At 36.2% G+C, this 8,768-nt stretch overlaps 1 long non-coding RNA gene across 1 annotated transcript; it reads left to right on the top strand.

Moving 5' to 3' along the window:
• Positions 1 to 4,403: 4,403 nt before the first annotated feature.
• On the top strand, positions 4,404 to 5,763 carry LOC113765453. The gene is made up of 2 exons (XR_003467718.1): positions 4,404 to 4,671; positions 4,996 to 5,763. It is a non-coding gene; the product is annotated as an uncharacterized LOC113765453 (long non-coding RNA).
• The last annotated feature ends 3,005 nt before the right edge of the window (positions 5,764 to 8,768 follow it).

Below are 8,768 nucleotides of genomic sequence, written 5' to 3'. Positions count from 1 at the left end.
TTTTTAGACTTTTACTTTTTTCCATTTTGGACTGCAATTTTCCGGCTGCCTCTTTATATATATATATATATTCTTTATTTCCTTTTTTGTGGTGGAAAAATAAAAAACCAAAACAAATGCTTTTCTTTTTGTTCTCTTCTCTTGTTTACTTGTGGAATATCTTCAGAAACGTTGGACTTGGATCTGTGATGTGGCGAGGAAGTGGTTTCGTAAATAATAATAACGAGTTAATGGAGTTTCGTACCATACGAATTTCAACATTAAAAGTACGTACTTCTGGTTTTCATATTCAAAATTTTCTCATTTTATTATTTTTAATTAGCCATAATAGGAGTTTTTTTTTTTTTACCCTCTCGCCCTTTTACACACTTTTTTTTTTTTTATCTCAACTGTCAAGTACAAAATTCGAATCCTAAATCTAACAATGAAAATGATTCTAAAAGCCTTCTCCTGATAATCCAACCAACCCTAGTGATTGGTGAGTTAGCATGATAAGTACTCATACTATCATATTATAGCAGTTAATTAACGTTTTTTTTTTTTTTACTTTTTCTGTAGGATACACTCGATGCAGCAGTGCAGTGATAGCTAGAACTAGGAGAAAGAATACTCGTCTGTGGTCCCGCATGCACATAGAAATTACTACTCTATAGGCTCGGAGACTGAGATTGCTAGAAAACGGAGAACGATTCACATGTAAAGATTTAAACTCTCTTGTTAGATCGAAAAGGACACAAAAGGTGGAACTTGCTCTTGATAGAGGACAAGCAGTCATGTGCTTTGCTTATATTTGGGGGATTGGATGCAAACCCTTTTGAATTCTCAAGCACATCACCTAACTCATAGTTAATTAGCATTCTTGAATGATTACAAATGCCAAGAACGAAGCCATCGACTCTTGTTATTTCGACTCGTATTTTGTTCAGAAACGATGAAACCATCAACTTTGATCCGTCGTAGTATTACACAGTTCTCGGCTGCAAAATCCACTAGCTTAACGGATAGGAATGTTGACCAAGTGATCGGAAGGTTCCTGAATTAACTAAGGTTGTGTTTGGATTGCATTTTTCGTCATTTTTTATGAAAAAATTATTGTAACGATTTGATATATGTGAGAGAAAAAGGTGATAAGAAAATATGATCACGAAAAACGACAACATTTTTCGACGGAAACAAGCAATCCAAACAAGGCCTAAATTAATTTCTTCTCATTCCTCGTTCCCCCTCGTACATCTTAATAAAGTCTCCCCGTAAATCTCAAAATAAATAAATACAGAAAGAAAATAAAGCAATTTCTGGTTAATGATTAGTGAACTGCTACTGTGTCATTTGAAAATGTTGTGCCAGAATACCTTTTTACTCTTTAAATTTTTGTTTGTAATAATGACTTTACTGTACTTGCAAGGATGATAATAATAATAATGGGATGATGAACAGATAATTAGCTGAGGAAAAAAAAGAATTAATGTGATAATTTTTGACCGTATCTTAGAAGACCGCGACGGTGGCCACGCGGCTCCGTTTCCCACGTCTTCCAATTTCTTACTCTCTCTCGCCCACCAAAAATTCTTAATTTAATCACCAGCAGTCCTATAGTACCAGAACAAGGCTGCCTCTCTATCTCTCAATTCAGTATATTGTTTATTCAATTCAATCTAAGCTCAATTTTAGTAGTATTATTTATTCAATCCAATTCAAACTAAACATCAAAAAGCGTGGCGGTAATAATTACTACTCTGCTACTCTTTTTTTTTTTTTGGAGGAAACTGCTTTACTACTTTGAAAGAGAAAAAAAAGACCACTACCACTCACAATTTTATGTACTTAATTTAAAGCCCAGATGCGGTCACCAAGTGGTGATGATTTCGCGGTCACAATTTTATGCACTCCTCTTTCTATTTCTGTGACCCCTATTGCAATGTTGCCTTCTACGAGTACTTTATGCCTTTTTTATATATATAAAAAAACAAATTTATTAACTGATGGTTGAGAATCGTTTGATTTACAGCACTGTCATTATGGTAGGTTAAATATGTATTAAAATAACACATTTGCAATTTAACGGATATAGTAGATCTAAAAAATTGTGAACAAATCTGAAAAATATAAGAAATTTCAAAATTGTCTTTGATTAATTGCAGTAGCTCCTTTTTTTTTTTTATGTATGTTCTAATCATCAAATCTGCTAATCAACCATTTTAAACTCTAATAATGATGATGAGATCTGTTGAGATAGGTCCAAGATCCAAAAAAAAAAAAAGATCTGAAATAAATTAAAATTTAACAGCAAAACAAAACAAGGGCAAAAAGAAAAAAAAACATAAAAAATCTCGCTACGAACCTTTAAGAGAAACATAAAATTTTCATTAAGAAAATTAAGAGATATTTTATTAGAAAAAAAGCAAAATAAAATCCATGGAATCCTTCTAAAGAGAAAGGTCTTTTGAGGAGAGTAGAAAAGGTCGTGAGAAGTTGAAGAACATGAGAGGTAGTACTTTGTGCATATTAGTACGCTATATAAGTTTTGCATTTTTCAAGGTTTATGTAGTACGCTATTATTATTGAAGTTTTGATCAAGACCCGAAGATTTTCTTCAGTTTTGACACAAAAAAAAAAAAAAAAAAGAGAGAGAGAGAGAGAGAAGATTTTCTTCAGCCTCCCGCGTTACCCTATTGCCCTGGTTTAATCAGCTACGACTAAAAATCCTTTGGGATAATTTCAGAAACCTCCCCTGAGGTTTCTGACAATTTCACTGACCTCCCCTGAGGTTTCCACAATTACACTGACCTCCCCTGGCAGAACTTGGGACCCAATTGCTGACATCATATAATGCAAAATTACTATTATACCCAAGACATTTTGTGTTATTATAGGACTAAAATATGATAAGGCAGATGGTGTTTTTGGATAGTATTGGATTGCATTTCTATTTATTTAATGTATGGTTATGAAATTTGTAATGATATTACTCTTGGATTGCAGTTTTGGTTTGCACCTTATTACTGTTAATGTTTTATAAATGACTGTTTTAGTTCTTGGATTACACCTTACCTCCAAAATTTGGGAATTTACCCAAATTTTCCATTTTCTAATATTCCTACAAATATGCAAAATTATGCATATCCCTCAAATCTACCCAATATTAATGTTTTGTTAAACTCTAAATAACAAAAATATGAAATATAATATTTAAATATATTTTAATACACACAAGTTGGACGGGTAACTAGTGTGTCAGAGAGTTGCCATAATCTCCTTAAACCCGCATGCGGGTTTAAAGAGTATTCGGATATTCTCATATGCACCTATGCAAATCGAACCAACCGGATATCTTATCCGTATCCCATTTTTTTAAATAAAAATCTTATAAATTTGAAAAATAAAATCAAATTTAGATGTATTAGGGTTTTAAAAATATTATATAAGTGATAAAAATTTTATAAATTGTAAAAATAAAATCAAATTTAAATAATTAAATGTTATATTTGCATAAGAAATAATACAATAATCATAATAATGATAATACAATAATATTGGTGTAATAAAACTGCCATTAATTTAAATATTTACTTATAATGCCCAAAGAGCCTAATTACCAATTTTTTCTTCTCGCGCTCAAATATAACATTAACCCGCATGCGAGCTAACCTTGAAATAGAAAAAACACAGAATCCCGCTTGCGGGTTTCAACGTTATTATGCAGGCGGGATTTTAACCTGCTTGCTTGTGAACATGTACCACATTGCTTTGAATTTTTGTGACAAGAGGAAAGCTTTGTCTGATGAATGTATTTGTGAAATGACCTGAGTGGTGGTAGATGGGTTAATTGGGTCGGTTGCGTTACCCAATTGTTTATATCCATAAGTAAAATTTTATGATTCCCATACCCATCCCCTCACTTTTTCTTATTTATTTCTGATTTTTATTAGTTTTCATTAATTCACTAATATAACTTGTACACCTACCTTAAGGGCATTTATGGGAACAAAATTTCCTCTCTTTCCTGAAAACACTTTTTTATGTTTACTTTTGTGGTCATGGGCTGATTTTGTTACAAAATCAGAAACCTCAAGGGAGGTTAGTGTAATTGTGGAAACCTCAGGGGAGGTCAGTGAAATTGTCAGAAACCTCAGGGGAGGTTTCTGAAATTATCCCAAATCCTTTTGTGCACTCCTTTTGTGAAAAAAAAAAAAAAAAAAAACTTCTCCCAGAACGAATTTTCAACATGGTCCGCCGGGTAGCACGGTCAGACTCGACGGGCAGCCTCTCAGTGACGTCAACAAATGAGGAATGGGAGTAGGGAGTGGGGGCGCTGGCCGAAGAAGTGGTGTTTTGGGATACTCATACTAGGAGGGGGAGGAGGAGGAGGAGGGACTAGGCCTAGGGAGTATGAGGGTGGAGGGAGTACATTCTCTTTGGACCTGTCATTGTCAGCGCTATCAGTCCACTGGGTGTCCTCAAATTTCGCCTCCTCCTCCATATAAAGCCCAACTTATCACCCGCTCCACTACTACTACCACTACTAAACGACCTTTTCCTTCCTTCTTCCTCACCCCTCATTATTCTCTCTCACACTCTCTCTCTCTTCTATTTTCTCTGCCGTCGCTTCTTCCTGTATGGGTGGAAGAGAAAAGGTTGCGAAGCAGAAAGCAACTCTGAAAATTCCGCGAGGTTAGAAATCTTTAGTACACTGCACAACCACAACCCCCCAAACCCCAAACTTCCTCCCCTTTTCTACTAGCAATACACCGATTAACTATTCTGCTGCGCCGCTCACTCCACTACCTAACACCTATCGCCCCCTTTCTTTCTTACTACTTTCTTTTCCTTCCTTTTCCCAGTCCTAAGTTTCTTTACCTTAGAAATGTTGGCCTGTCACCTCATCTTCTTCTTAAGGATTTTTTGTTATTGGGGTTAGAGTATGTTTATCTCCTTATTACAGTATCAACTATTGTGCTAATCTACATTCTCTATTTTCCCTTTAATTTGGTGCAGGTGATTTTTTCCCAATTAACTTGTATGGCTCCACCAACGCCAGAGCCCGCATGCCAAACCTTGTAAAAAGTGCAATGAGGGGGCAAAAGCAAATCTTTCTCACTTGGAGCTCACAATTGGAGATGGACGCCTGTTCTTCTCCATCCAGCTCCATCTTGACGGTTGCTCCTTCATTCTAATTGGGCGCTATCCTACCTGAGCTTTTCCACAGCCCCGCCACTTCTTCAATGTTTCGCCTTTTTCTTTTTTTTTTTTGACTTGTTGCCTTTTGTTTTTCTTTTAAACTGCTTCTTCTTGACCTTGTAAGACCTTTTCTTGACCTTGTAAGACCCTTCGTCCCCTATTTTGCCTTTGTTTTTTGCCTCCTCCTGAACCTTATATCAAGATTTTCTGATACGAGGTTTGGACGCGGCGTTTCTTCGTTCCCGCCCAACTCACGTTCTCCTTCCTTGTCTATCCCTCCTGAGCTATCGAACAAAATTTGGCATGGCATCTCACTTTACAAATGGCTTGCCTACTACAAGCAAGATCACTTAATCAGCACGTTGTGATCACAAGAGTAATACCGGGCATTTCGATTTTCAAATTTTGATTAGGTTCTTCCTTCTCCTTCCTGTAATCAAAATTATGGATAAGAAATTTGCATTAGCACAAGTTTCCTATGATGATGTAAAAGGGTACTCACAATCCATATAGTACATTATATATGTATATATAATGACTACTGTCGATCTGCTTAAAAGCCATATATCCTAGTTAATTTCAATCTGTTGTTTGCATGAAAGCATCTGTATGGGTACGCAAATACAGTACACATCCTTTATTAGGGAGTACTATATTGTATCGTATGGGCATACATGTGATGTTTCGGTCCTCGCACTACTTCCTCTTTGCTTTCTGTGAACTTGCATATCCCGAGAAGAAGATGAGGGGAATAAAATTAAAATGTGGTATTATTTCGGCCGGCCGATTTGTGCAATGGACTTGGGAGTTTCCTTTTCCTGGTGACTGCTCATTTGTACAAACAACATGTCAAGTATTCACTCTGTATCATTCCATCAGTATGCGCACTTCTTTTTCTCTTTATCTTTCATGGGTTTTTCCTGCCTGCTTCGTCCATCCATTAGGTCATCGCATTTATGAGATGTAGTTTTTTTTTATATATATATATAAAAAAAAAAAAGACACCAAAAACTGAGAGGGTCAGCTTTTCGACCTACTACTTTTATGGTACTGAAAACCCTTTTACTAGCAGAGACCCAGGTCTATTATTGTTAGTCTCTGTGCTTGTGCAGTTGTGCTTGTATGTGTACTGTGTGTAAAATACGATAGTGTGACTGGTAAAGAAAGTGATTAGTACTTCTTTACCGTCCAAGTATTATTATTGTTCTCTCCGGGTTTTCCATGTTCCATTTTTGTTTTTTATTTCTATATTTTTTTCTTTGCTCGTTTCCTGTGCAAGACGATTAAACAGAGATAAGTAAAGAGATGAGGATACCAAGCGTTTGGAGCCGTCTGCGTTATATATGCCTTGTTGTCTTTAGTGCTCATAACCATTAAAAGAGTAGTTTTTTTTTTTTTTTGATATATAGAGAGAGAGAGATTGATTGATTAATGGGGTCTGTATTCCATTTTTGTAGGCTTGTATATAGTTCAAGTTCAAGGACATTGAAGCGTACGTCAATGGCCTAACTTAGCTGTTGTCCCTTGGAAAAAGGTAGATCTACCCTGCCAAAGTATGGACTATGGAGGGGAGGAGGAGAAAATGCAGGGACAAACTAAATAAAACTAAAAAGGGCAGTGATCTTTCCCATTGGTCAAAACAGTAGAACATCATCCCATCCCATTCCGTAAATAATACTCCAATGTATTTCTACTCTTCTCTTTATGCAGCTTGAAAGGATGGTTTTGACTTCAACTAAGATATAATAGTGAATACTAGTATAGGATAGTGAATAGCAAAATTGAAACTACTGTTTTTTTTTTTTTTGTGGGGAGGGATGGTGTTAAAGAGGTGGAGAGGATAATGACCAAATGCCACAGGATGAAGGGTAGAATGTTAAGCTCCAAAAGCGCTGCGATGCGATGCTTGTGGGTATACATCAACCATCATTTACGTTGGACTAATTGGAAATTTTCGAGTGAGAAGTCAAGTCCCGAAAGGGGGCGTCAAGTCTTGAATTTAGGCACCAAATGATGATGTCTCCAAGTGGGCTATGAAAAGCTATAGGAACCGTTAACCGTGTCTGCAACTTTTGTTTCCACACACACACACACCAACCCCCCCCCCCTCTCTCTCTCCACCTTAAAGGCCTACTATATCTATAGTTCTATACATACATATATGCATGCAAAAATTTTCTATACTCTCTGCTTCATTTTCTATGTGCAAGTAGTAATCTCATCTTTTATCTGCTGGTAGTAATTAATAAAATGTCTATCTTTCTTTTTATAACAAAGGAGAGGTGAAATTTAAAAGACTGAGAGGAAGGGAAAAAGTAATTTTATGAAAAAACAAAATCATGAGTGGGAAGGGTATTGATGATTTGCTCCATACATATACATATATGTATGTACGTATGTATTCCTAGCTAGTTGAAGCTGTTATCGTACAGCCGGCAATGGGGCCAACATTGCCGAACGATTTTTCAACCATGGGTAACATGCTAACCTGGCCTTTTAGCTGGACGGACCTTTTACTTTTTAGTTTTCACTCGTATGATTCGTTTGGCGAAAAGTAGGCGATGTGATCATTCTTTGTCAAAGTCACCGAGAACACCTCTCTCTCATGCTCAATAATGCCTTGACGAACAAATTTCTTCTGGACCGGGGGGCGGGGTTCCATGTTATTATCATCTCCCTAACATGTCCATTCATGATTTCTACTTGGAATCTTTTTCTTAACAAAGTGTGCGGTGCCTGAATCCGATGTGACGGTAAACTTTGAATACAAACGCATCTTAATTGGCTCCGTTTGACAAATGAGTTTTTTTGACTATCTGTTTAAAACTTAATATTTATGTTCATCAGTTCCACATCATCACTATGATCAACAAGATCTCGCGCCCTACTTATTGTATTTTGCCTCGAAGAAAAAATGTTAGAAACCTTTGAACACTTGAGGATTATCATATCGTGCTGCCTACTTTCTGAAGGATGTTATTTGTGCCTGTATTAATAGCACGCTCAATATGTGTGCAATGATTAATTTTCTATGATTTTGATTATTTTTACATAAATAATACTTATACAATACTTAGAGAGTGGTTGTGGATAATTATTAGTACAATACTTAGGTGGTTATAAATAGTTGTGTTGGCAAAAATGTAATTGCATGGATAGAGGCCAAATTATTTTTTGAAGAGTATGATTGAAAGTTCAAAAGATGATAACAATTGTTTACACTCACGGCCATGCCCTATCTTCATACAATTGTATGTATCGATGCTTAGAAGGGAAATTTTTTTTTTAAAAAAAATGCTCACTACTTTGTTGCCTAATTCCAACAAACAGGCCTCTCTTGGCCCAGTATTTCAGGCTGTCCTTGGTAACTGGGTTAGGCTTGCGGTCTCTGACAAGTAAGAAGAATCCAAACCCGATCATGTTTAGTGGGCCCACGAAGACGGCCTTCTCCACATACTCAACCCACCATTCCCTGCATTACACGCACCCATAGCACAGATTTTGGGTTCAATAGCATGTAGACTCTCCCTTTTATCCAAAAAAAAAAAAGAAAAGAAAAGAAAAAGAAGACACCGTTAGGGATAATTGAA

This window comes from Coffea eugenioides, chromosome 3 (assembly GCF_003713205.1).
Source record: "Coffea eugenioides isolate CCC68of chromosome 3, Ceug_1.0, whole genome shotgun sequence".
Taxonomy (NCBI): domain Eukaryota; kingdom Viridiplantae; phylum Streptophyta; class Magnoliopsida; order Gentianales; family Rubiaceae; genus Coffea; species Coffea eugenioides.
Note: the sequence above shows the minus strand (reverse complement) of the source record. Positions and strands in the feature narration are given on the sequence as shown.